Source organism: Emys orbicularis, chromosome 10, assembly GCF_028017835.1.
Source record: "Emys orbicularis isolate rEmyOrb1 chromosome 10, rEmyOrb1.hap1, whole genome shotgun sequence".
In the NCBI taxonomy this organism is placed as follows: Eukaryota; Metazoa; Chordata; order Testudines; family Emydidae; genus Emys; species Emys orbicularis.
The window spans coordinates 82,420,128-82,446,231 of NC_088692.1; the positions used below are offsets into that span (position 1 = coordinate 82,420,128).

The window sequence follows — 26,104 nt, forward strand, 5'->3', positions numbered from 1 at the left end:
CGGGTGTAAAGATCATACACCCCGCCGCTCCCTGTGCTCATACAAAATAATCCTCTGTTGCTACCTGTGTCGATAGGGCCCAGTCAGTCCCCTCTGCCTGGGATAGATTATAGGCCTTCCCCAGTACCCCATCTCCCTACCTGCTGAGCGGCCGGCTGTATCCCAGCGGTAGCCGTCAGGACAGTGGCGCGGAAGGATACCACAGGTCGGTCGATGGATGCTGAGAAGAGAGTGACAGAAAAACTAGTTCCGGCTCCGCCTGTGCCTTGTTTCCCCAAAATAGCGCCCAGCGGGTATCCGTGCGCCGGTGTCAGTGTCTCCCAAGGAGCCTCAGCGGCGAGGAGGCAGCAGCAGTAGCGGGGTGCAGGGGGCGGCGGACGGACGGGTGAGTGAGCGAGCGGGCGGGCGGCCAAGCTGGTTGCCAGGGGCGGTTGGCGGGCAGGGGGCGGGGCAGTGAGGAAGCGGGGTCGCGGGAGAGGCTGAGGGCAGAGACGCGGGGTTACGCAGGTTGCCCCGGGGCCGGGGCGGGGGAGAGAGGAAGGGACCCCGCGCTGACAGCCCGTCCCGCGGAGGCGGGCAGCTGTCATGGGCTCAGTGTGCGGGAGACACCCTGGGGGAGAGGGAGGCTGCTCCGGGGAGGGGCGGGGGCGAAGAGGGGCAGGAGCCCGGGGGGTGGGTGGCGAGTAAGGAGCGGGAATCCAAAGTGTGCGGGTGTGAGAGAGAGTGGGGGGGTGTCGCCCGTGTGGGCGAGTTGTTCTCACTGATGGGCCTCTCGGGAACTTCCTGTCCCTCCTGCCCAGCGGAGAAGATGGAGCAGGCCAGTGCAGCCTGTTCGGGGGCTGGGTGTCAGAGAGGGGAGGAGGGGCGTGGGTGCGGGTACATGATGGCAGTCAGGGAGCTCTGCGGTCGAATTGTATCTATCTAGTGGCGAACTTCCCTGTGTGGGATGGGGTGGGGGGGCACGACACCTTTTGACCTGCTCGTTTGTTACCTGGAAGGGTAGAAGCCTCACTGGGTAAACAGCACCGCACAAAGGTGGGAGATGGTTTTTGTCCAGAAGAAGAGTGTATCAGATGCTGTCAGAGTAGTGAGGATTTTCTGGAAGCGGGGGTTGAAAGAGGAGTTGTTCAGACAGTTCTACGGTGAAAGAAGGCAAATGTTTTGATAATTTTTTTGAGGAGGGGCGGATCTCGTTTTTGTTCATGTGTGTGATAGCTCCGAGAAAGAAGAGATGTGAGTACAGTTGTTTATGTGCAAACAGCATTGTATTAATCCGTTTTGTCCAGAAGTGATGAAAAAAGGTAGGAAAGAGACCATACTCTTTCTGAATGAGTAACAGCAAGTCCCCTAAGTTTTTTCTGGGGTTAGTTTATGAAACTAAACTTTCCAATACATTTTATCTGCTTTTGAGATGTGCCTGCTGGTGAGGAAGGTGGTGAAGGAAAGGGTGCTGTTGAGAACATATGGCAGTGAAGGTGTGCAAACAGTATAAATTGAAATTGTCTTCAGAAAGGGAGAAGTTAGAAGGGAGGCTGCTTTTGCGGCTAATGGCAAAACCAGTGAATCCCACAATCCTTGGGGTTCTATCTTGCCAAAATAAGTGGTCATATCTTCTCATTGTTTAAGAAAGATATGAGATGGGAAGTAAAGGGTGTCAGGAAGTAGATAGTGGTAGCAGAGGAGTAATTCTGAGACAATGGGAGAGAAATAGTGTATCAGAAACAGAAATCTGTTTTTGGCATGAAAACAGGTATTATATATATTTTGTAGCATAACACTTATATTTTATTTTAGTATTATTTTGTAATAGCACAAGTGATCTGTAAGCTTCCGAAACCTTTCAGTAGGGTATTATTCTATATGAGCACTTCTAGAATCTAGGTATAGTGTTTTGTCATCTAAGTGTGTGTATTTTTTCATTGATGAAGTTTTGGCAGATACTTAACTTTTACAGAAGGTGGCAGAGCAATGATCTTGAAAGCAGTCTGTGATATGTCTTTTAATAAGTCTGATTTTAAATAGGATATGCAAGATTGGAAAACTTATTATTGATCAAGTATCAGGGGGTAGCCGTGTTAGTCTGTATCTACAATAACAACAAGGAGTCTGGTGGCACCTTAAAGACTAACAGATTTATTTGGGCATAAGCTTTCGTGAGTAAAAACCTCACTTCTTCGGATGCATCCGAAGAAGTGAGGTTTTTACTCACGAAAGCTTATGCCCAAATAAATCTGTTAGTCTTTAAGGTGCCACCAGACTCCTTGTTGTTATTATTGATCAGTGACTCGTCCAAAAATCAAAGATCAAATAAACAAACCCCCCAAAACCCAACAACAAAATCCTGTTTCTTCTGTGTCTGGGTGAGAAATGTGGATATTTTCCCAGTTAAAATTCTGCTAGTTTTATTTAGTCACTATAACATGTACAGAATTATACTGTCTAGAGAATGTACCAATTGAGAAATATTATAGTTGTGTGTTTCTTTTTGTAATGCACGACTTCAGAATTTATTTAGTTACTAAATAGCACAATATCTGGTGGGATAAATATTTTAAAAATGCTGAATATTGAAATATTTGTCAAAATTACTGAACCCTAAATAGGGAAACTGATGGTGTAAGAAAACAAAACATTATTGATATTTAGGGATTATATTAACTTTATACAGTTGGAGAAATAAGTGTCTTGTATTCAGGTCAGGGTTACTGGAAAGATTTATAAATTAGGATTTAAGAGGAAAGCAGCACGCTGATCAGAGGGATAGAAGGAAGTGACTTATGGAAAGAATAAAAGAGCCAAATATGCACTTGATTAAATGGAGATGAAGGTGGGGTGAAAAGGCATAAGTCCAACAATGGAGGAGAATAGTTTAGTATGAGGATGGGATGGAATTGGACATAGCAAGGCAAAAATAGAGGGAAAATTTAATATAGAGAACAGTCCTGCACTGGCAGGGAGATAAAATAGATTATCCAGGTCATTTCTGACTTCTGTTATTCCATTTCTGACGATAGTATTCACTAACTGTATAATTACAATAGAAGCATAGAAGTCTTTAATATAATCATGCTTTAGCTTTATTTCTCTGGATGCTTTAAATGTGTATTTAAATCTTCATGAATATTTACCCACCTGTTTATATACAATCTTTCATCCAAGAGTCTTAAAGTGCATACAAACATTAAACCTCACAGCTCTATAATCACACAATACCATTTCCTATGCCTAGAAAGGAAAGGGTGAAATAAATTGATTCATTATGATTTAGGTTAGACATTAAAATGTCCTTACATTTAGGAAGTTTAAGCACTGGAGCAAACTATGTAGGGAGGTTGTGGAATCTCCATCATTGGAGGTTTTTAAGAACAGGTTAGACAAAGAGCCATCAGGGATGGTCTAATAATACAGCAGGGGACTGCACTATATGACCTATCAAGGTCCCTTCCAACCCTACTTTTCGATGATTCTGTGATGCTAATGAAGGCTTTAGGTGAAATGTTTCATAGGATTGACATGGCAGTACTAGGGCGTTGGCCATTTTGCAACTAATAGTTTTGAAGAAAATAATGTTTGTTATATTATAAGTCGCCAAATCAGTTTGTAACAGCACAAGTCTTAGAACTTGTTTAGAAACCTTATTTGAATGATGGTGCAGGCTTAGGTTACATCTATGTTTTGAGCTAGATGTGATTCCCAGCTTGTACAGATGTACCTGCGCTAGATCTGCTCAAGCTAGCACCTAAAAATAGCATTGTGTGTGCATGGGCATGGGTGATCACTTAGGTTAGCAGTCCCAAGTACAATCCTGCCTGGCCCCCTGGGTATATACTTGGGTGGCTAGTCCGTGCCGCCCATGCCACTCTGGATATACTGCTATTTTTAGGTGTTCGCTCAAGCTGAGCTAGCACCTTACATCTGCCCGAGCTGGGAATATCACCTTTCCGCTCAAATGCAGACATATCCTTCGTCTTTCCATAGGATTTACCTTAAACCAGTTAGTGACAACCTCAGTGCTTTTACAGGTTTACTGTACCACAGTGTTGGTCAGGATTCCCGGGTAGTCCCACAACACACAGGGTGATGCTAACAACTTAAGTGGAGATTCCAAACCAATAATGCCATGTAAATCAGTGTAAACAATGTCAGGAATCATGCCATACTACCTTGCCTTGTCCCAGTCACGCCATACATTATAAAACACATCTGGAGGGGCTGGGGAATGCTCTAACAATTGTAAGAGTAGTTTAGTGTAATACTGTTTGTTGCATAACCATGTTAACTTAAACTAGTCTGGAATACAGTTAATCCTTTTGCTTCTATAGACAGCGCCAGCCCATAATGGTCATGTGTGTGCTGTGCAGTATAGCTTGTGTGTTTCACCTGGGTGCTAAACATGCACCTTCATTAAAACTGAAAAACTGTACATAGTATGTGTCCATTTATCAGGAAAACAAACTTTTTTGTTTGTTTTTTTTAGAGAATATTTTAATTTCTTACAGAAACTGTACAATGTAAGACTTTAAAAAAAAAAAAAAACTTTTGCTAGTAGTTGACAAGTCATCTATGGTTTTGTTGTTTTTTGTTTGGAAAGCACCTATCTCGTTTTGGGTGCTACAGAGTAGTTCCAATATGTTAAAGCTCTTTAAAGAACCAGTTATCAACTGTGTTTAATAAATGGTGGTTCTGAGTTTCCTCAGGAACGTTCCTTGAAGAGGGGGCACAATGCTCAAATTTCCTTCTCTCACTCTTTTGTGCAGTGGTGGTGGTGGCAGAGGGAGGAAATGCAGCTTCTTTGTGTTGAGGTCACAGTGAAACTATAGCTGTTCCTGGGGGGAGGAAAAAACACTTCTGGTGTGACTTCCGTAGAATGACAGCCATATTGCATATGAACAAATAGGCAAAATATACAACCAGCACATTTAAATATAGTTTTTAACATGTAGGTTGTGACAGTGACAAAAGCAAGAGTATTCAAAGTTAAGGTTAATGCTCTGTACTTAGTGTTTTGTTTGGGGAAGTGGATGTACGTATGCACTTGTACAGATACAGTTGAATGATCTTTACAAAACAAATTGTTGACCTTTTGTTCCTACGTATATGTAGTAGTTATTTTTTCTGAATGAAACAAATCAAGAGATAGAACAAAGTATGTTAGAATCTACACTCATGCTGAGTAGTGGGAATTTTGCTGCATGCTGCATTCTGTTCAGATTAGGTACATTCAGTGGTTAGTTTGGCTTTGGTCAAATAATCAGAAAAAGTGCACAAGGTTCTTCTCCATCTTCTTTCCTTTCCGGTTTTATAGTATATGTTAAATGGTACTGAAGGGGCTAATGGAATTACTAATTTAAGAACATAAAAATAGCCATTCAGGGTCAAATCAATGGTCCATCTAGCCCAATATCCCGTCTTCTGATGGTGACTGGTGCCAAATGCTCCAAAGAGAGAGAGAGAGAGAACAGGGAAATGTATTCAGTGATCCATACCCTGTCATCCAGTACCAACTTCTAGCAGTGAGATGTTTAGGGACATCCAGAGCATGAGTTTGCATCCCTGACCATCTTGGCTAATAGCCATCAATTAACCTATCCTCCAGGAACTTATCTTTTATTTTTTGAACCCTGTTATACTTTTGCCCTTTACAACATCCCCTGGCAATGAGTTCAACGGGTTGACTGTGCGTTATGTGAATAAGTACTTCCTTTTGTTTGTTTTAAACCTGCTGCCTATTAATTTCATTAGGTGACCTCTGGTTCTTGTGTTATGTGAAGGGATAAATAACATTTCCTTATTCGCATCATTCGTGATTTTATAGACCTCTATCATATCCCTCCTTAGTTGTCTCTTTTCCAAGCTGACCAGTCCCAGTCTTTTTAATCTCTCCTCAGATGGAAGCTGTTCTATTCCCTTAATCATTTTTGTTGCCTAACTCTGTACTTTTCCCAATTCTAATATATCTTTTTTGAGATGGGGCAACCAGAACTGCATTCAGTATTCAAAGTGTGGTTGTACCATGGATTTATATAGTGACATTATGATATTTTCTGTCTTATCTATCCCTTTCCAAATGGTACCTAACATTGTTTGCTTTTCTGACTGCTGCTGCACATTGAGTGGATGTTTTCAAAGAACTATCCACAGTGACTCCAAGATCTTTCTTGAGTGGTAACAGCTCATTTAGACTACATTATTTTGTTATGTATAGTTGGGATTATGTTTGCTTTTATCAACATTCAAGTTCATCCATCATTTTGTTGCCCAGTCACCCAGTTTTGTAAGATCCCTTTGTAATTCTTCACAGTCTGCTTTGAGCTTAACTATCTTGAGTAATTTTTCTATCATCTGGAAACTTTGCCATCTCACTGTTTGCCCCTTTTCCCAGATCATTTATTAATACGTTTAACACCAGTGGTCCCAGTACATATCCTTGGGAGATCCTGCTATTTACCTCTCTCCACTATGAAAACTGACCATTTTATCCTGTCGGTTGTTTCTTATCTTTTTACTGATTCGTGCAAGGGCCTTTCCTCTTATCACATGACTGCTTATTTTGCCCAAAGCCTTTGGTGAGGGACCTTGTCAAAGGATTTCTGAAAGTCTAGGTACTCTATATCCACTGGATCATACTTGTTCAGATTTTTTTTACCCCCTCAAAGAATCTTTAATAGATTGGAGAGGCATAATTTCCCTTTACAAAAGCTGTGTTGACTCTTCCCCAACATATCATGTTCATCTATGTGTCTGATAATTCTGTTCTTTACTATAGTTTCAACCAGTTTGCCTGGTAGTGAAGTTAGGCTTACTGGCCTGTAATTGCCAAGATCACCTCTGGAGCATTTTTTTTTAAAAATCAGCATCATATTAGCTATCTGCCAGTCATTTGGTACAGAGGTTGATTGAAGTGATAGATTACATACCACAGTTAGTAGTTCTGCAGTTTCATATTTGAGTTTCTTCAGAACCCTTGAGTGAATCCCATTTGATCCTTATTACTGATTTAGTAGTTCATTACTGTTTAATTTACTTGAATTTAATTTATAACCCTCTGTTGACATCTCAATTTGGGACAGTTCCTCAGATTTTTTTTGTCCCCTAAAAAGAATGGTTCAGATGTGGGAGACTCCTTCAGCTCCCCAGCAGTGTAGACCAATGCAAAGAATTCATTTAGATTTTCTGCAATGCCCTTTGCTTCCTTGAGTGCTCCTTTAGCATTTTGATTGTCCTGTGGCCCCACTAATTTTTTGGCAGATTTTCTGCTTCTGAAGTTCTTAATTTTTTTTTTGATATTTGTTTTTGGTAGCAGCTCTTCAAATTCTTTTTTGGCCTGCCTAATTATACTTTTACACTTGAATGGGCTAGCTAAAATGCTGTTGAAGTATAGTTAAACTGAAATTGTGCTTAAAATATTTCCCATATTTATGCAGAATGTATTAAGCCTCCAAAGGTGTCAATCCCTTCTGTGGCATAGCTGAAACCACCTATTAATATTTTAGACTTTTTCCCTTAAGTTTTTTTTAAAATGTGGTCTTTGATTTTTTTGGAACTTGCTTAATTTTAACAATACACTCTTTTTCCAAAGTTAATTCTCTAACTTCCTGAACTGTCTTACTTATTGCCAGTGTTATTTGGGGAAAGCAACCTAAGTCTATTTTAAGTGGCTGTTCAGATATAACTGTATAACAAACTCCCAGTGTGTAGTGTAGCAATCTTATTCCTCCAGTTACTATGTATTCTGTAGAAAATGAAGTAATGTATAACTTCCATTTTTTATGAGCGTGATCTACTGGTTGGTCCCCTTGCAATGGTTTTTGAGAAAAATAATTGCGCCTATCTTGAATTTTTCCAGTTAAGCCAGAGACGACATCTCTTCTTTTAACGTGCATTCTTTCATGTTGCTTCTTAGGTGAGTTGAATGGAAGATATTTCTTGCGTCCTAAGGAACTTCTCAATAACACATTGATGCTTTTGTGTTCAAGAATATAAGTCTCTAAAAATACCTATTTTGTTCATGTGTATTTGGTAAAGGTTGATAATATAGTAGGAAAACCTAAGTACTGTAGAGCAGCATGCTTTCATTTTCAATTCAAACTTAAAGGCACTTGAAACCTTGTTAGAGAAATATTCTAGGTTCTGAAGAATTACGTACGGGAAAGTGTATTCTTGGTTTTGGACAATTGAACTGTTCACATATCTTTTTTTTTTTTTTTTTTTAATTTGAAACTGCATTGGCAAGTTTGACATAAGAGGCTTACTAGTTGTGCTTTTCCCAGGGTACAGGTCTGTCTCATCTTACGCTGGGGTTACGTTCCACAGTCAGCGCCTAAAGCGAAAATCGCGTATAGTCAAAATTGCATTGAGTGTAATGGCGGGCGGAATCGCCCACACTACAGAAACAGTATTTAAATTGTTATTTTTCTCTTTTTGTTTTTGCCGACCACGTAAAGCTGAAATCGCATATGTTAAATGCGCCTAAGATGCGACAGACTTGTACATACAACTAACAGCCATGTTACATCTTCACCAAAACTTTATTTATGCACTCCTGTTCATATGGTTCTGATCTACAGTGAAACTGACCAGAGTCTTATTAATTGCAGTATTCTCTTTGGGAAAGCTATGAATAGCTTTGCTGCTGCTGTTTGTTTGCAAAGTGGAGAGGACAGCAATGAACTGGTGTTGTATTTGGTTAATGGCTCAGAAGTTATCTTTGCTTTCATATGGGGTAGAAACTTTAAATTACAGCCTAAATTCTGCAGAAACTGATACCCATATTTGCCAGCAAAATGCCTCTGGTGAGATGGGAGAATATCTCTCACAGCACAATGGAAAAACCCCTCTTCTCTCCCTCCCCCCCCCCACCATAGGTGGTTTTAACTGTGTAGTGGGACCTGGAATACATAGTTGGTGTTTTTTTTTTCTTTTGAAGTTAGACACACTAAATTCTGAATTTTTCACAACACTACCCTCCTCCCCCCCATGGATAGCCCCACCTAGTAGGCTGTCAGTTTTTGAACTTCTATTTCACTGGAATATTTACAAGTTTTTGAACTGAGAAACATGAGACTCATTTAAATAGGAAGACTTCAACTATTTTAACAAATTGAAAGGGAAGTGATGGAAAACTTCAATATTTTTGTTATGCCTATTAGAGAGCAATCAAGTAGTAGAACTGCATAGATGCTTAGAGGGGAAGGAGAATGGGTGAAATCTCTGATTGAGAGGGGTGTGGCTTGTAGGTGAAATCAGCTGTCACTGGATGTTGGAGAGGGGTATGGATGTAGTTGCAAACTATTTTGGGGGCTTGATTTATTAGAATCTAAAGCTTCTGGATAGTGTGCAAGGCATATGATTTAAAAGGTTGCTATTAAATAATAATTTTCAATCTTGAGAGGTTGGTTCTCATTCTAACTAGTAAATGTGAAAGCTGTTGATCTGAATAGCAGCAGTGAAATTACAAATGGAGGATTAGTATGTAGTGATGACCAAATTTCAGTGTATTAATTTATCTGACTCAGTATGCCAGAAGTTGAAAGAAGTGGTGGGAAATGGTTCCATTACTTACAACTGAAGTAATGATAAAGTAATCCTCTTATGTTAGAATGTAAATATTGTCAAAAGTTAAGTAGCAATAGAAAACATTTGTGCTTAGCTCAGATGTGCATAAATCAATGTATTTGGATTCTTCAAGATCAGATTTTCCATCAACTGAAACTATTGTATTGAAAGAATACTACATTGAGTGTGATCTTGCAAATGGGAAATCATTGAATCATTTTGCCATGGATATACTCCTCAAGACCTAAAGTTGCAGGTCTGTGTTATTATATGCTGCAAATGAATAAAAAGGAGGAAGATTAAAGGACAAACTAAAAGAATTATCTTGAACTAAAATCCGTTTTGGTTGGTCAAAAATGGGAAATGACCCAATGATTTCCATAAGCATATAGCTCTTACTTAATGCTGTTGATTATATATGTATTAAAATATTGTGTTTTAAGTGATTGAAGATGCTGGGTATAGTTTTCAAAAGCACCTAAGTGATTTAGGCTCCCAAGTGTTGCTGTTTCGTTTGAGAATGGGACGTCTAGTGCTTTTGAAAACTTTACTTCCTGTCTATAAGTGTGAAGTATGACGCTTGCTAAGGAAATGGAATAAAGCACACTCTGGAAGTACAAAACTTCTTCCAAAGCTATCATCAGCCTCAAGGTTAGCTGATTGAAAAATGCTCCAGCTTCCCAGTGATGCTTGATGGAACTTGTAGAGCTTGTCTACACAGTGTGGCATAGTGCTCGAGAGGGGTGTGAATTGTAAAGTGCTCTAACATGGTGAGCCCTAACTGCCCCATATAGACCCTGCTGGTATGCTTTAAAAGGTGCGTAGTTTGCATTAATGTTGTGCTGTACCTTAGATTGTGTTTCTATGTTTTAGGTCCAACTGCCATAGTACTTTGAAATCTGCACAGAACACAAAATTGCTCACAACTGGCATACGTTTTGTTTAGCCAGGGACACTACAAAGAGGCATTAAACTTACAAGAGCAATTGAAGGAGGAATCAAAGGGATTCAGCACATTACAAGTAGCTGACCGCTGTCAGACACCAGAAAAAAATCTGGCTTGATATAATTAACCATACAAGTCCAGTATTGAAAAGTGGTTTGGAGACACTATAGTGCTCTTCCTTTACTTAGTTAATGTGCCTAGTCCAAAATGCAAATGTCAAAGGCTAAGTGCATAATAAATAGGAACAAAAAGTTCAAATGTGATTGGTTGAACATGTTGAATTTGCTCCTTCTCTTGTAGCATTTAAAATTGAGGAGCCAGATTTCTACTCTTAAATCTTCTTGTGAAGAAAGGTGTCACAGTTAATTGGATCAAAATGGTGAAAAATCGTGAAGTAAAATCACAAATATAGGGTGACTGGATTCATACTCCTATTACAGCCAGTTCAGTGTTAATTGAGCTTGTTTTTGGTGTGTTTGTGTTGGTTAGGTTTAAATGTCATAACTGGAAGTGCTGGCAAAAGTGTTTAAATTGGTTGTGTATTGGCAGCTTTTTGTTGTCCACAACATACCTATTTATTTATGAGAATGTGTTCAAAGTGAATTAAATAGTAGCTGTATTTAATTACATTAAATATACATGCTTCCCCCAGGAGAGAATCTGTTAGCAGTTTTTGTGCCCTGTGTTATGTCTCTGTCACAGGCTGGCAGTTCCTTTAAGGAGAGTCAGGCTCAGCCTGGCCTATAATGGATCAGCTACCCCTCCCCAGTTGACTTTCGTTATCTAGGGATCAAATTACTTAGGTCAGTTATCAGACCCACTTGGGAAGAAGTCAGGTGACTTCCGTAAAGGGCTGGTAGTGCTCAGTTGGTGAGGGGTGTTGCCTTCTGTGATTCTCCCTGAAGGAAAAGGATGGCAGGAGAGAAGGAGGCTCCTGTGGTAGATCCTGGACAGGGCCAAACCCCAGGCAGATGGCCTGGAGGTAGACTGGGAATAAGAATCCAGCCTGTGTGGCGAGAGGGGGGGAAAGAATCCAGAGAAGAACCCCTCAGGGTCAGTGCTTGGATTGGAGCGTGGCCTCCAGGGAGAAAATCTGGAGGGTCAAGCACTCTACAAGAGAGTAGGGTGGAAGGGTAGCCTAAGTAGGGCAAAAGACCCTTCCATTTTATGTTTCCTTTGGGACTATTGTTTGAATTCATTATCAGTGCCCTGCTTAGGGTTGCTGGGGAGAGATGGTGGCCCATAAGGAACAACTGTGGAAGGCCACCCTGCTACAGTCTGCAGTGTCCATACTGAGAATTTCCCCTCACCTATGTAGTTCTTGCAGCGTAGTAGTTCAGTGGCTTATAATGGCTGCTTCCTACAACCTGCTACATTCCCCACATCAGAATGCCAAGTTTATCACTGTAATATGTAGTTTTGGAGCTGGGAGCAGGGATTTTATTTTATTTTATGCACTTGCAAAAAGGAATAAAATTATTCTTTGTATCAAACAGCCAAAATGCCTGATATCTGTCTAGCCATGCAGGATCTTCTTAAATCCTGAGAAACAGCTATTGCTATTAATAGTATGTCCCAAAAATCTTAAGGTTTTAAACTTTTCCCAGCAAAATCAGTAAGATTCATACCCATGTTCTTCAGGTTTTTTGTTTTCGCCCTTAGTTTATTATTCAACTTTCTGTAGCTTCTCTCATAATTTATTGGCCAGTTCAGACTTTAAAATGTTATCTCCTTGCCTTTTGATTACTTGTATATATTGGTTACTACGTATTTTTCTATGGAAACACTTCAGTGTGCCTGCAGATGCTGGCTTGTTCTCGTGTGATGCTTTTTTAGCAATTTTAACTTGCTTTTCTTCATCTGTCTCTCTGAGAAGATTATCGTATAAACTACAAGAACACATTTTGCACAGCAAATTGACTTGTGTGGACTAAGGAATAATCTTTGCATCTGCATTTCCCTGAAGACTTCCTGTGTCTCCTTTTATGGTCTCCAGTATTGCATTCATGAAGATAACATCCAGTAGCCAATCCTTGAAGACTTACAGTGGCTCTTGATGCATTGTCTTATTAATACCAAGGTTTGAATGACTAATTTTCTTAGTGATTTCTGAGGAAGCAAAGCTGTTAATGAATAGGTTCTCCTCAATACTTTCTTCTTGATTGGTTTTGTAGGCTATTCAGTTTTTCCTACTTCTGTAATTCTGGAGTCGCTGTCTGAACTATAAAACTATCTTGCTACCAGTTGAAGAATCTTTTAAATTTATGATCTCCGTGGCCTTTTTGGGATGTTGAGGTCACATTTCTCTCTTGTCCTTACTCCACTGTTTTTAATTCTTAATGGTCTCTTCTGCTTGATCTTAATAGTTTAAGAGACTTCACTGGAATAATTGGTTTATCTTAATCTGATCTGTTAGTAGATATTGGAGCATTAACTCTAGAAGAGAAATTCTGTGTTTGATACAAAGAATACTCTGAACATATCAAGCATTTAATTAAAAGAATAATTCTTTCTGTATTTTATAGCATTCAAGGCAATATTCTCCTGTTATACCTTGCTAAAATATAAGGGAGAAAGAGAGAAGATGCTATAAACTAGACTCAAGATACTACTTTATTAAATGTAACATACATTTTTATTCATCCTTTTCCTTTTGAGTGGTATGAAAAGCAACTTTCTTGCCCAATAGTTTATCATACATCATAGAAACCTACAGAAAAAGGACTTGAACATTTCCAGAGAGAATTAGAGTATACTTCACCAGATTGGCATACACATTCTTTGGTGAAAGAGTCTCTATAATCTCTTTGTATGAAGCAAGCAGCCACTTGGTCAAATGTTTACATGTTCAGTAGACATTATACATTGGATCTACGGTCACTGGCTGCTACTGTTCTCCGAGAGAAGGTGGTGTCCATTGTAGTACCTCAACAAATAAAAATGCTAGTTATAGTTCAGGAAGTATTAATTGGTTGCAATTTGGGAAGAAGTTCATCTCCCCTCACATTTTTAGTAATAAACTAGTGTTTATTTATGTGAAGTTATCTTTTAGAAAGAGATGAGGAAATCTCAAATGCATTTACTGTTCAGAAAAAAACATTATATTGCTCAATCTTACCTGAGCTCAGTTTTCCTACAGAATAATGTTAGGATGGAGGATAGGTAGGAACTATGTGATAAATTGTACAGAGGTATGTGTATCCTTATAGCAGGGGTCGGCAACGTTCGGCACGCGGCTCGCCAGGGTAAGCACCCTGGCGGGCCGGGCCAGTTTTATTTACCTGCTGACGCGGCAGGTTCGGCCGATCGCGGCCCCCACTGGCCGCGGTTCGCCGTCCCGGGCCAATGGGGGCGGCGAGAAGCGGCGCGGGCGAGCAATGTGCTGGCCGCGGCTTCTTGCCGCCCCCATTGGCTCGGGACGGCGAACCGCGGCCAGTGGGGGCCGCGATCGGCCGAACCTGCCGCGTCAGCAGGTAAATAAAACTGGCCCGGCCCGCCAGGGTGCTTACCCTGGCGAGCCGCGTGCCAAACGTTGCCGACCCCTGCCTTATAGTCTTCTGGGGCTTATTTTTGTTGTTTGAAAAATAGCACCCAGGAAAACTCAGGTTTTTTTTTTCTCTTGGCAGCCAACCAATTTCCAAAGACAAGCTACAGGAGGAATTTACTTTCTAGGAATTAAATCTTTGAAGATGAAGATGAATAACTCTACTTAACATCTTTCCATAGCTGCAGCTTTCTCTCATACTTAGTAAATTCCTCCTGTAGCTTGTCTTTGGAAATTGGTTGGCTGCCAAGAGAGTTCTTTATTATTGTGTTGAGAAGTTCAGCCTCAGTCTTACAACTATTTCCCTCTCTCATACTAATTGATTTCTTTACATTTGTGTATATAGTGTTACTGATGTACTTCAAAATCTAATGATGTTATATAGCTATTAATGCTGTGTTTTTAATTCAAATAAGTTGTCTTAAATCTGCATTGCACATTAAGAAATAGATGAATTTGTTCTCTTAAAGCTTAAGGATACCACTATAGAATCTCTTAAATTAATTATGAACTGTGTCTTTGTAACATACAGCAGCTACTTTTTGAGTAGTAGAGCGGTTCAAAATGGCTTTTAGAATGGCTTAAGTATGTGAAGTGGAGGACATACGACTCCTAAAAGCCTGTTTCACACAGAGGAAACTGTAACATGTCTAGCTGATTTGCCAGCATGCATTTTGGCAAGACAATCAGGAAGAAGCTTCCAAAAGCATTTACAAAGCTTTGAAGGCTTTTAGGTAGAAGGAATTGGCAGTTGACTCTCTCCATTTGCTTCTTTGCAGACATTGCAATCAAAATACTGACTTGATTGTCTTTCTGTTGTTTGTAGTAAACATAAGATAAATGATATACTATTTCTGCACTAAATTGTAGGGCTTTAATTCAAAACAAACAAAACCAGAAAGTATTTGAAGATAAAACGTTACAACCCCTAATCCTTACAGCAGTCATTGAACCTAGGAAAGTATTATTTCATAACTTGGACTTTGAAGCGGACACAAAATTAATGTCTAGACCAAGATTGCATGAGTAAATAGCAGTCACAGCTAAACTTGTGAGCTCGTGTTTCTAGTCCTGTACTTGAACCACTGGTCTAGTGGTCTTTCAAAGTTTAGGTCATGACCCAGTACGTGTCGCGGAATGCAAGGCACTGGGTTGCCTTGCTCAGCACCCAGGGACTCTGGCGGCCGGCCAGTAAAAACTAGTAGTCCCTACCTGTTATGACACCACGTTGTGCCCCGGGAGCGGCCAGCAGCAGGTCCGGCTCATAGCCAGGGGAGCCACGGTGCTCTGCGCGCTGCCCAAGCACCGGCTCTGCACTCCCATTGGCTGGTTCCTGGCCAATGGGAGTTGGGAGGGGGGGTTGGTGCCTGCGGGTGAGAGGCGTGGAGCTGCTTGCGCGCCTCCGCCTAGGAGCTGGACCTGCTGCTGGCCACTTCCAGGGCGCAGCACGGTCCACGGTGACTGGACAGGCGGGAAGCCTGCCTCTGCGCTGCTGACCGGGAGCTGCCGGAGGTAAGCCTGCACCCCAACCCTGCGTCCCAATCCCCTGCCCAGCCCTGAGCCTACCCCAAACCCAGAGGCCCTTCTTGCATCCCAACCCCTTCTTCCCTGGCCCCAGCCCAGAGCCTGCACTCCCAGCCCTGACCCCGCCCCAAACCTGGAGCTCCCATCTGCACTCCAAACCCCTCATCCCTGGCCCCACCCCAGAGTCTGCACCCCCAGCCCAGAGTACTGACCCTCTCCCAGACCCCAATCCCCTTCCGCACCCCTGCCCCATCCCAGAGTCCCCTCCCACACCCTGAATCCCTCATTCCTGGCCCCAGCCTGCAGCCCTCCCCCCCACACCCCAACCATCTGCCCCATTCCTGAGCCCTCTCCCACACCCCAAACCCCTCATCCCCAACTCCGTTGGGTCACGGGCATCGACAATTTTCTTCAACTGGGTTGCCAGAAAAAAAGTTTGAAAACCACTGCATTAGACAACAATGCATTTTATACATCAGGCTCAGTTTGTAAGCAACTGTATTTGCATTGCTGCTTTTTCTGTCAGTTAAAAGAATCTAGACAAAAACAGTTTGCTTATTTTACTTCACAGAAAAAATGAAAGAGGTTACTTGCCAACATCAATGTGTTAGAAGGGGTTTATTTGTACCTATCCATTGTAATTGGCATTATTTTCAAGTGATTCAAAGCTTCATTTGCAGAAAATATGAAATTAAGAAATCAATAATAAATACTGAATCTTCTGAAATCAAGTTAGAGTACAGCTTTCCATTATGGAATAAAATGGAAATTTGTAATACACCTCTACCCCAATATAATGCGACCCGATATAACACGAATTCGGATATAGCGCGGTAAAGCAGTGCTCCGGAGGGGGGGCGAGCCTGCGCACTCCGGCGGATCAAAGCAAGTTCGATATAACGCGGTTTCACCTATAATGCGGTAAGATTTTTTGGCTCCCAAGGACAGCGTTCTATCGGGGTAGAGATGTAGTTATTTCTTATGGTAGTTGTGTAGCATTTACAAATGTGATACTTCAAAAGACATTAAAGATTAAAATGCAGTATTTATATATGTAGGGCTTTCCGTTGCCTATAGAAAAGCGTCCAGGCATCAAATTATAATTTTAGATTTTTAAATCACCATTTAAAAAAATCCCTTCTCCCGGCTTCTGTACTGTTTTGTGACACTTGTCAAGAATAGCTATTGTGTATCCTCTTCTGCTCTGGAAAGTGAGTAGTAAGGAACAGTGTTTAAACGCTATTCATGTAAAATCTTCTTATAAGCTCTTGCCTACACTAGGGAGACTCTAAATATTTAATCACAGTAACCAACGACAGTGGGAGCCCTGGGCCTGGTTTGTACATCAAAGTTTTGACATAGCTATGTCAGTTAGGAGTATGAAAACAATTACATTACTAACCAATTCAGCTATGCTGGTGAAAACCCTAGTTGCATTGGCCAAGTACTTTTGCCTGTGTAGCTTATTTTGTTCCCAGAACTGGTATAAACTATACTGGCAATGGACATATTTAAAATCTGTATAGTTTATCTATACTGGTAATCCTTTCTAGTGTAGACAAAGCCCTAGTATCAACTAAACCACTTCCGAGTGGGTTTAGATCATTGCTTCTCAAAGCCGGTCCGCCGCTTGTTCAGGGAAAGCCCCTGGCAGTCCGGGCCGGTTTGTTTACCTGCCGATCGCGGCTCCCACTGGCCGCGGTTCGCCGCTCCAGGCCAATGGGGGCTGCGGGAAGTGGCGCGGGCCGAGGGATGTGCTGGCCGCCCTTCCCGCAGCCCCCATTGGCCTGGAGCGGCAAACCGCGGCCAGTGGGAGCCGCGATCGGCCGAACCTGCGGACGGGGCAGGTAAACAAACTGGCCCAGACTGCCAGGGGCTTTCCCTGAACAAGTGGCGACCGGCTTTGAGAAGCACTGGTTTAGATGACATGAAACTTAAAATACTGGTGGCCAGAATCCAGCCTCCATAGGGTTTTCAACATTGCTAATGTTGGTGATGCTGAACTGGTGATGACAACAGTGAGAAACTTTTCAAAAATTTACTCTGATGTTCACCAGGCCTCACGGAATGGAACTTGAAAAAATTATTAAACCATACTGCTTCATCTGGTTCTGGAATCTGATTCAGTTGCAGTTTAAAGCCTAATGGCTAAATTCTATTTTAAGACCAGTTTAGATGAGGCCAAACTTTCATCTGAAGTCAGTGCATATCTTTATAACAGTTTAATCCTCAATTTAAACTTCCTTTTCCTTACTCCATGGACAGTGATTACTCTGAGATTTTTGTGAAATTGTCTCACCATTGCTACAGCAATGGTATAATGGTAACGCTGGAATAGTGTAGATTACACACTGGCATTCTTACTACTATACCCTGTGCTCCATTCAGATGATAGTGGTTTAAAATGCCATCGGTTGCCAGCACCACCTTTATGCTAGCACTCCTCCATTTATAGCAGCTAGCAGTGTTGCACTGGTGTTAGTGACAGGGAGAAATTTATGACAATGAGTATGCTGTAGAAAAGGCCTACTTTGTACAGTAGTTTAACACAGTTATAGATAGCAAGGTTCTAACATGCTTGCCTTGAGCAGTGCGGAGATTTTTCTTAAAAATGTGCTAACCAAACCAGACTGTCGGCTTCTTTCCTCTTCAAGGTAGTTTGTAGTATCTTTTTTCTTTTTATAATATACTTATTAGTCATAGGGTCTCTGTCCATGCTGGTCAGGAAATTGTGCTAGAACCTTCCTAGAAACAAATGTCAAATTGTGCTTGTAGTTCTGTTCCCACTGTGCTTAGAGCTTTAATTGCTGGATTTGGAAGCGTCTTTTCTTGTGCCTTTCCCATGTATCTTATCTCTATGCTTGTTTGGAGTTCAGTTAGCATTTCATTACAGGGTTGTAACACAACTTGGTAGCATGGTTAAAACACTAGTCCTGGTTAAATGGGTGATACCAAGCTGTTTGCATAGTTGTTGTCTGTATAAACAGTCTCTAACAACAGTCTTCCACAAAGCTACATTGCATTCCTCATTTGGGACTGTCTATCCTCCTTAACGAACTCTCTCCGGACTACAGAGTAGAACTGAAGGAAATCATGACAGAGGGATAGTTCAAAGCCATTCACTCTCTTCAGGCAGAAGTGGTGCCTCAGATATAACAGCTGGGTCTGTTGCTTTAGCTGTGACAATGAAATACTTTTCCTGGCTGTACTCTTCAGGCACTTCAAAGGAGCTGCGAGCCACTATAGAGGACCTACCATGGGAGGGGCCAGAAAGCTTCAGCATGAAGACAGATGATGCCCATCGCTCTCTAGGGTTACATTTTGTTCCCTAGGGCTTTGCACTTCAGTTACCAGATGAACACTATTCAGGTCCCAAGGCCGGTCATGCCAAAAGCCACAGCAGAGACCATATTGCTCTACTGAACCTGATAAAAAACCCTCGTTTTCCCATAGAAAAAGCTTCTTTTCTGTTTACTCTGCATACCCACCAATAAGCAGCAGATTTGATGGATGGGCCAAGAGTTCCACACAAATCCCTGATTATGGACCCCCACTCCCTTGTGTGTGTGTTCTCCCTTCCTCTCCTGCCCCTTTGGGGGGTATCATGAGACCTATTGTATGCCTTCTGTCTAGTTCCTCTGATCCCCAGAGTAATGATGATGAAGATCAGATGAGATGCAGCCACAGTTATCCTCATAGTGCCCTCTTGGGTGAGACATTTCTGGTTCATAGACGTGTTATGCCAGTCTGAGACACTTTTTGGATCCTTCTCCTGATCATCCCAGACCTTCTCTCTTCCAGCCAAGGACACCCGAACCCCAAGTCCCTGCACCAGGTGGATCATATTTGTTGCAGACTAGTGACTTTCCCCTCCTGTGGGTAGTGAAGCCCATTCTACTATACGTGAAGTGGCTTCATCCACTTATTTTAAGAACACTATTCAAGAAACCTTCTGCCTGAAGAGAGTGAATGGCTTTGAACTATCCCTCTGTCATGATTTCCTTCAGTTCTACTCTGTAGTCCGGAGAGAGTTCGTTAAGGAGGATAGACAGTCCCAAATGAGGAATTATGATAATAAGGAGCTCTGTCGGTACATTTTCAAAACATTACTTACTGGACCTGGAATCTAGGTTAGATGCCAAGTTCATGAGTGGTTCGACAATATATTTAGCTAGGACTTCTCAGACCCTTCTCCTTTCAGGTCTGGGAACTGCTTGCTGGTCACCACCAGTGGGCTACACATGGACAATACAAAAGTATTGGAGGGGTAACCGTGTTAGTCTGTATCCACAAAAACAATGAGGAGTCTGGTGGCACCTTAAAGACTAATGGATTTATTTGGGCATAAGCTTTCGTGGGTAAAAAACCCACTTTTTCAGATGCATGAAGTCAATACAATACAAAAAACGCAAACAAAAACCAAAACCCCAAACACCACCAGACTTGGAGATGCTTTGTGTGGATCCCATGACCATTCCTCTTTCTCTGCTACTTCAGAGTCCTCCAATACATATGGGGTTCCTGAATTTGCGAGAGATCCTGAATAGTAGATGGGCCTGCACTTCCTCTTAGAGTCTGAGATGAAAGGGCGCAAGGACATGTGGAACACATGTGCAGCCCCAACACACACTGCTGGCTAAAAGACTTCAAACATACGTACGTGGAACCATGTGTGCTATTAGTGGGATCCATGTGGACAAAGCACCTTTTGGGTTTTGTCCAATTTTAAGTTTCATGGGTGGTCAGGAAACACACCTTGCTTAATTATAGTAGCTAAATGAGACACAATTCTTTCTTTTTAATGGATAGTAACTCTTAATAAATGTTATCAAAGCCATCTGTCTTAGCTCAGTTCCTCAAAAAACTTGCAAGCATAACACGTAAGCTACTTTAGTTATGACTTTAAATTCAATAGCGAGACCTATGTAGCTGGCAGTGCACCTGCATCTTTAGGAGGGTATGTCTGATCACATGCTCTCGTGTGGTTTCAAGTTGTGAATTCCTGTTTTAGCTTTTGTTCTTATCTTCATCAGAAGAGTACTGAAAAACTATTTGAGGTATTCCTGTAAAAGAAATGATAATCTACAGCCCACTCTGCACCTAGCACTTTTTTAACTATGTTCCTTTGTTTAAACATATGGTAAGTATCTTATGTATTACTTACAATAATTTTCTGCTTTAAAATGCATGATTATAAAACAGGTGAAAAGTAACCATGACAACTCTTTATATTTAGATTATCACAAATTTAACAATAGCCAGTAAACCTAAAAAGTAAACAAATTCCAACTTTTCTTTGCATATTTAATTTGTTGTTCGTTGCCTAAAATGTAGTTCAACACCTCAACTTCCATTTGATGTATACTTGCATATAATAATTTCAGTTCCAAAACCTGGCCCTATTAGCTCTTCCAGAAATAACCTCGGTGGTCTTCTGATAATACTGAGTAGATGGGTGTTGGGTTAAAATTGGGGAACTGGATCACAAGTCCACCATTTTAGGCTTAATCAGTTTTTGCCTTTATTTCAGTTATCATGTCTGAACATATATTTATGCCAGACAAATAACAGACAAGATGCAATTGGTAGGGACCCAAGTTACCACATTCTGGGGCCTTGGGAAATTTTCGTATACTTCTCCATGGTCTATTGATCTCCTGGTCTGATCCTTCAGTTTCTGGTTTGGTGTGACTCTGATTTGGGCTCTGTTCACTTATAGAAATATATTAAAGTCATACTACAAATTACTTAATCTTTATCCAATTGGCTTTTAACACATCAATCCTTTTGGTGTCAGGTAATACATATATTACGCATGTGCAAGTTTCAGTTACCCAACTTCTGCATTTTTCCTACTGGTTTTGCAGCTTTTGGGTCATGTTATTCTGTGTCACCCTGTTCCTGAGCCTTCCCAAAAAAGATTTTTGTTTTTTTATATATTATTACATGTTTGTGTACCTCTTATTTACATCTTCCAACATGACATATAACCTGTTTTGCCAGCAATAGTGTTATTTTAAACAATTTGGCAATTTTATATACAAGACAAATTGGCAAAAACACACTCAGGTTAGGCAAGGCCTTGGCCTAAGTGCCACCTTGTGTATACTCCATTATCCATAATCACAGATCATTAAAATATAACTAACAAAGCTTTTAATCTTACCATGTATCGATCCTTTTTTATATTTCAGTATCTCATTCAATGTATATTATCCTCCCGCTTAATCTATTTGTGGGGGGGAGTTATGGAAAACACGAGTCTTTAATGTCAACATTTCTTATCTTCTTTAAACATGGGTTTACAAATGCCTTTTTCATTCAAAGTCCAGTTTTGTTTGTGAATCATTATAAAAAAAATCTTCATTAGGAATTTTTCTGTGTTGCGATTTGAGGTGTGTCTCAGTTTTAGGGCCTTGATATTTAGTTGCTTTTAATGTACCCCAACATGGGAATCAGCATGCAGCCTTCTTGTCTGTGAGTAGCAACCTAGGATTGAATGTCTTGTGCTGTGTGTGTGTGTGTGTGTGTGTGTGTGTGTATATATGTGTATGTATATATATATATATATATATATATAAGTGGCAGTCTACCTGTTATGAGGTGGGGAAATTCCAAAAGTCACTTTCCTTATTATACTTCCATTCTATATATAAAGAAAATATTGTCCATTGGAACATTTTGGGTATACAAGCCTACTGTAATCATTTTCAGATTTGGTTGGTAGTGCAGTGCACACCCTGAAAGTCCATTACAGAAGGTACGGCCCAGTGTGATGGAGGGTGTCTCAAGTTTGCTTTAAGACTCTTCTGGGCTTTCCCAGAGACCAAAACAGTCCCTGATGTAACTTAGAACAGCAGCTGTAAGTTGCAGTAGCCTCCCTAGTGCTGACTATATATTCAGGTCAGAATGCATGTAGTGAAATGTGCTGTGGGCTCTACCCTGGCATACCATCCATAATACCATAGGAATTGTACTGAGGAGATTCTTCCCTGTTTCTTGAAGGCTGATTATGACGCCCATATGCTGCTGGAGCGGGAGGCAGAATCCTTTCCAGAGAGGGGACAACGGAGGCCACAGTCAAAGATTTAGATAACAGTGAACAATAGTCCCTTCATGTAAGGTTTGGGGTTGTGTTTTGGGTTTTTTTGCCAGTCTGCCGCCTCACTCAACATGTAGTTTGTGTGATGTTCTGATGGAGGGAACTTTTTAGTATTTATCCTTCAGTGTTTGGCCCCATATCTTATACCACTGCAATCCTTTATACTGCCTCACTATAAAACACCATCCAGGTTCTACAGTAAATATGGTATTCCTCTTCACCTAAGCCTCATTTCAGTACACAACCCTGACTCATTAACAACCAGTTTGCATACTGAATGAGGCAGTGGTCTGGTAGGGGAAAAATGGAATGCGATATGCAGATGTTCATTAAGAATCAATAAAATGTTTCATTGACTACTTCTGGAATAGTGTTCAAGTTACATGTAAAAAGACCTACTTTGTAATAATCCTGTGCAGTGATGTTGTAGCCATATTGGTCATAGGATATTAGAGAGAGAAGGTGGGCGAGGCAATATCTTTTATTGGACCAACTTTTGTTGGTGAAAGACAAACAGAAGAAGAGCTCTGTGTGGCTCAAAAGCCTGTCTGTCTGTCTGTCTCTCTCTCTCTCTCTCTCTCTCTCCAACAGAAGTTGGTCCAATAAAAGATATTGCCTTATACACCTTGTTTCTGTAATAACTCTATATATTTTCCCATATAGCTTGTGACAGAGAGGCCTAAAATGCCCCATGCCCCAGAAAATTGAGGACTTTTATATTATATTGCTGCTACTTTGAAAGACTAGCAGGCTGAACAGAGTGTACGCTTTATTTTCTCCTCGGCTGTCTTCCTTTCCCTACTTTGTCTGCTACATAAATATTTCTGGCTGCATTAATTTGGGATTCAAAATGGATGATGATCCACTTAGTTGCCCTTCTCTCATGTTGATGCTGGAGTTTTGTAACAGAACTGCCTCTCGGGGCTTTAGAGTTATCCTTAAAGGAAGAGGGAGCTGGAAAGTCTTGTCAACTGAGCTTGAAAAAGGCAGTGTGTGTGTATACTTAACCTGTCTTAATTGCTTCATTTGCACTTTATTCATGAGAACAATAAGGCAAGCCCAGATAAAACTACAGATTTTTGTATCCTGAACTGCCTACAGAACTGAATTTTATCATTTCTCCTTACTACTACACTGGGCGCATTGTGTACTGAAAGTGTATATTCCAAAATTTGATACATATTCAGACTTCCAAAACTGCTGGAAAACACTATTTTTATCACACCATCTGTTCTTACTATATATGTAGATATAATATATAAAATCAAGCATCTAGGTGCAGTTACATCTATGTAATTCTTATTTAATCTAACTCTCAGTTCTGTTAGGGTTGTACAGGTGTTAAATTTTCACACAGAGTCTAAAATTAGTGTTGAAGTATTGTTGATAAAGTCTAATGGCAAGTGTCAAAGTTGATGGCTATTGAAAAACCATTCATAACATCTAGAATTATCAAGCATTTCCTTTTTAATCAGCCAGAAATGTTACAAATGACCGCTGGAAGTATTTAAATTCTTATCAGTTGGCATCTCGTGGTGGTAATGCGCTTTGTCCATTTGCATAATTTTTCATTTTAGTTAATGTTAAATATTGACAATGTCTAAGCTAAATTTTACTGGAGTGGACTATTTTAATTTGTATTGGATCAGATGGCATGAAAAATCTGGCATTTCTACCGAGGCGATATCAGTTGTTTGGCACACTTGAATTTTATCTTGAAAAACCTAGCATGCTGTGCATTGAAAGCTTTTCACCCCTCAAAGTCACTGTACTGCTTCAGTTACTTTGGATCAGACTAGCTTCCTTGCCAACTATTGACAGTATTTTCCCTTTGCAAAAAGAAGAATCCATCAGTTTATAAAATTATTTGCCTTTTAAAGTGACAATAAGGTTTTGGGTGGGGTTGAGTGCCATGCATTGCAATCTTCTGATGCATTGTTTTCTGTATTTTAATGCAGTAATGCAGTTTATAGCAGATCAAAATCTAAGACTTTCCTCACAGCATTTGTCAAGATGGATAAGTTTTGAAATGATCAAAATACTAACATAAAAGTTTTATTGCTCAACAAATAGTGATTATTGAGCTTGTAACTGGTCAGGTTGTTCCGGACAAAATATGGAACAAATTATTGTTCAGTTGGGTGCTCTGCATTTGTGACAGTTGTGTTGTATGGAGACGTGCAGAGTTGAATCTCAGTTCTTGAAATAGGGTGGGGAAATCTTTGGTTGTTTTTTTAAAAGGCCTGGTTCCTGTGTTCTTGTGCCAAAAACAACCAACCACCAGTAAGAACAGCAGCAAAAAAATCTTGAGCACAGGCTACATATGTATCTGCAAATACAAATATGACCCAGGTTTATGACGCCATAACATTATTTTTAAAACCTCATCAAATTAATAATATTAGGATGATACTATTTGATTGCTCCCTGACTGTTAGGCTTTAAAAAATCCACAACTTTTAAACTAAATCAAGTTATTAAGCATCCTAAAATAATAAAAATAGTAAGCATCTTTATGGTTTTCCTATAAATTTATTCTCAAAGCACTGCAGCATTCATGTTAAAATCCATGTTCTTTATTGAATTAAAAGTCAGTCACAACACTACTCCACTCTCTTCAGTGCTTAAAGTGTGCTGAATTGTGGAGCTGGGTAATAGCACTATTAAAAAATGAGCCAGGTTGCTGGGGGATGGCTGCAGAAAGATCCCAGCAGTTCAGGCTGGCTATACTCCCCCTTCCAGCTGGTGAACAACAAAATGTCTCCTCTGCTTCTTATCTGCCCCCTCTTCCATCCTGCTGCACCTGTCCTGGGAAAAGGGACAGGGGACCCTGTTGCAGCCTCCCCAGACCTGGGAGACAGATGTGAAGAACGTTAGGAGTAACAATAAGGCTGGAGGGGTGAAATTTTTTGCGGGGATAGGATTGGTTTGAGGCTTCAGGGACAGAATTAATTGCTGGGCAGGGGAATAGGCAGATATGGGAGTGATAGACCCTCCACTTTTTAGACCTCTTTAAGCACTGACTTTCTTTGGTGTAATATACAAGTTATATTCATAGTTTCCCCGCCACTTACCAGCAAAGTCTTCCCCTTCTGTGTTAATACTTGGCAAATAAGATACCTTATCTGGTCTAATAGTGTCATCATTCTGTGATGAAGTGACAAGAAATGCTATACACAGACACACATTCTGCTTCTGTTTATGTAGTAATTACTGACAAATGTTTCACTCTGATGGAAAATCTATGCTTTTTTTTTTTTTTTTGGTGGGTGCAGGGGCACTGCATAATCTCTGCAAAGGATTATTTGTGAGAAAATTGTATTCTATTTGTATTAAGTTTTTCTCTGCAACTAAATTCTTATGAAGGAGAGAAGTTGTAATGTTGATGTTAATACTTAGTTTTAGAGGTAAAAAAAAGTTGTAGTCAGCATAT

General features: G+C 40.6%; 1 protein-coding gene across 1 annotated transcript in view; it reads left to right on the forward strand.

Annotated features, from left to right (window-relative positions):
- Positions 1-307: 307 nt before the first annotated feature.
- MEF2A (myocyte enhancer factor 2A) overlaps positions 308-26,104 on the forward strand; it is a 145,373-nt gene continuing 119,576 nt past the window's right edge. Inside the window, exon 1 of the mRNA XM_065412847.1 lies at positions 308-385. The gene's annotated coding sequence lies outside the window, so the exon portion shown is untranslated. The remainder of the gene's footprint in view (positions 386-26,104) is intronic.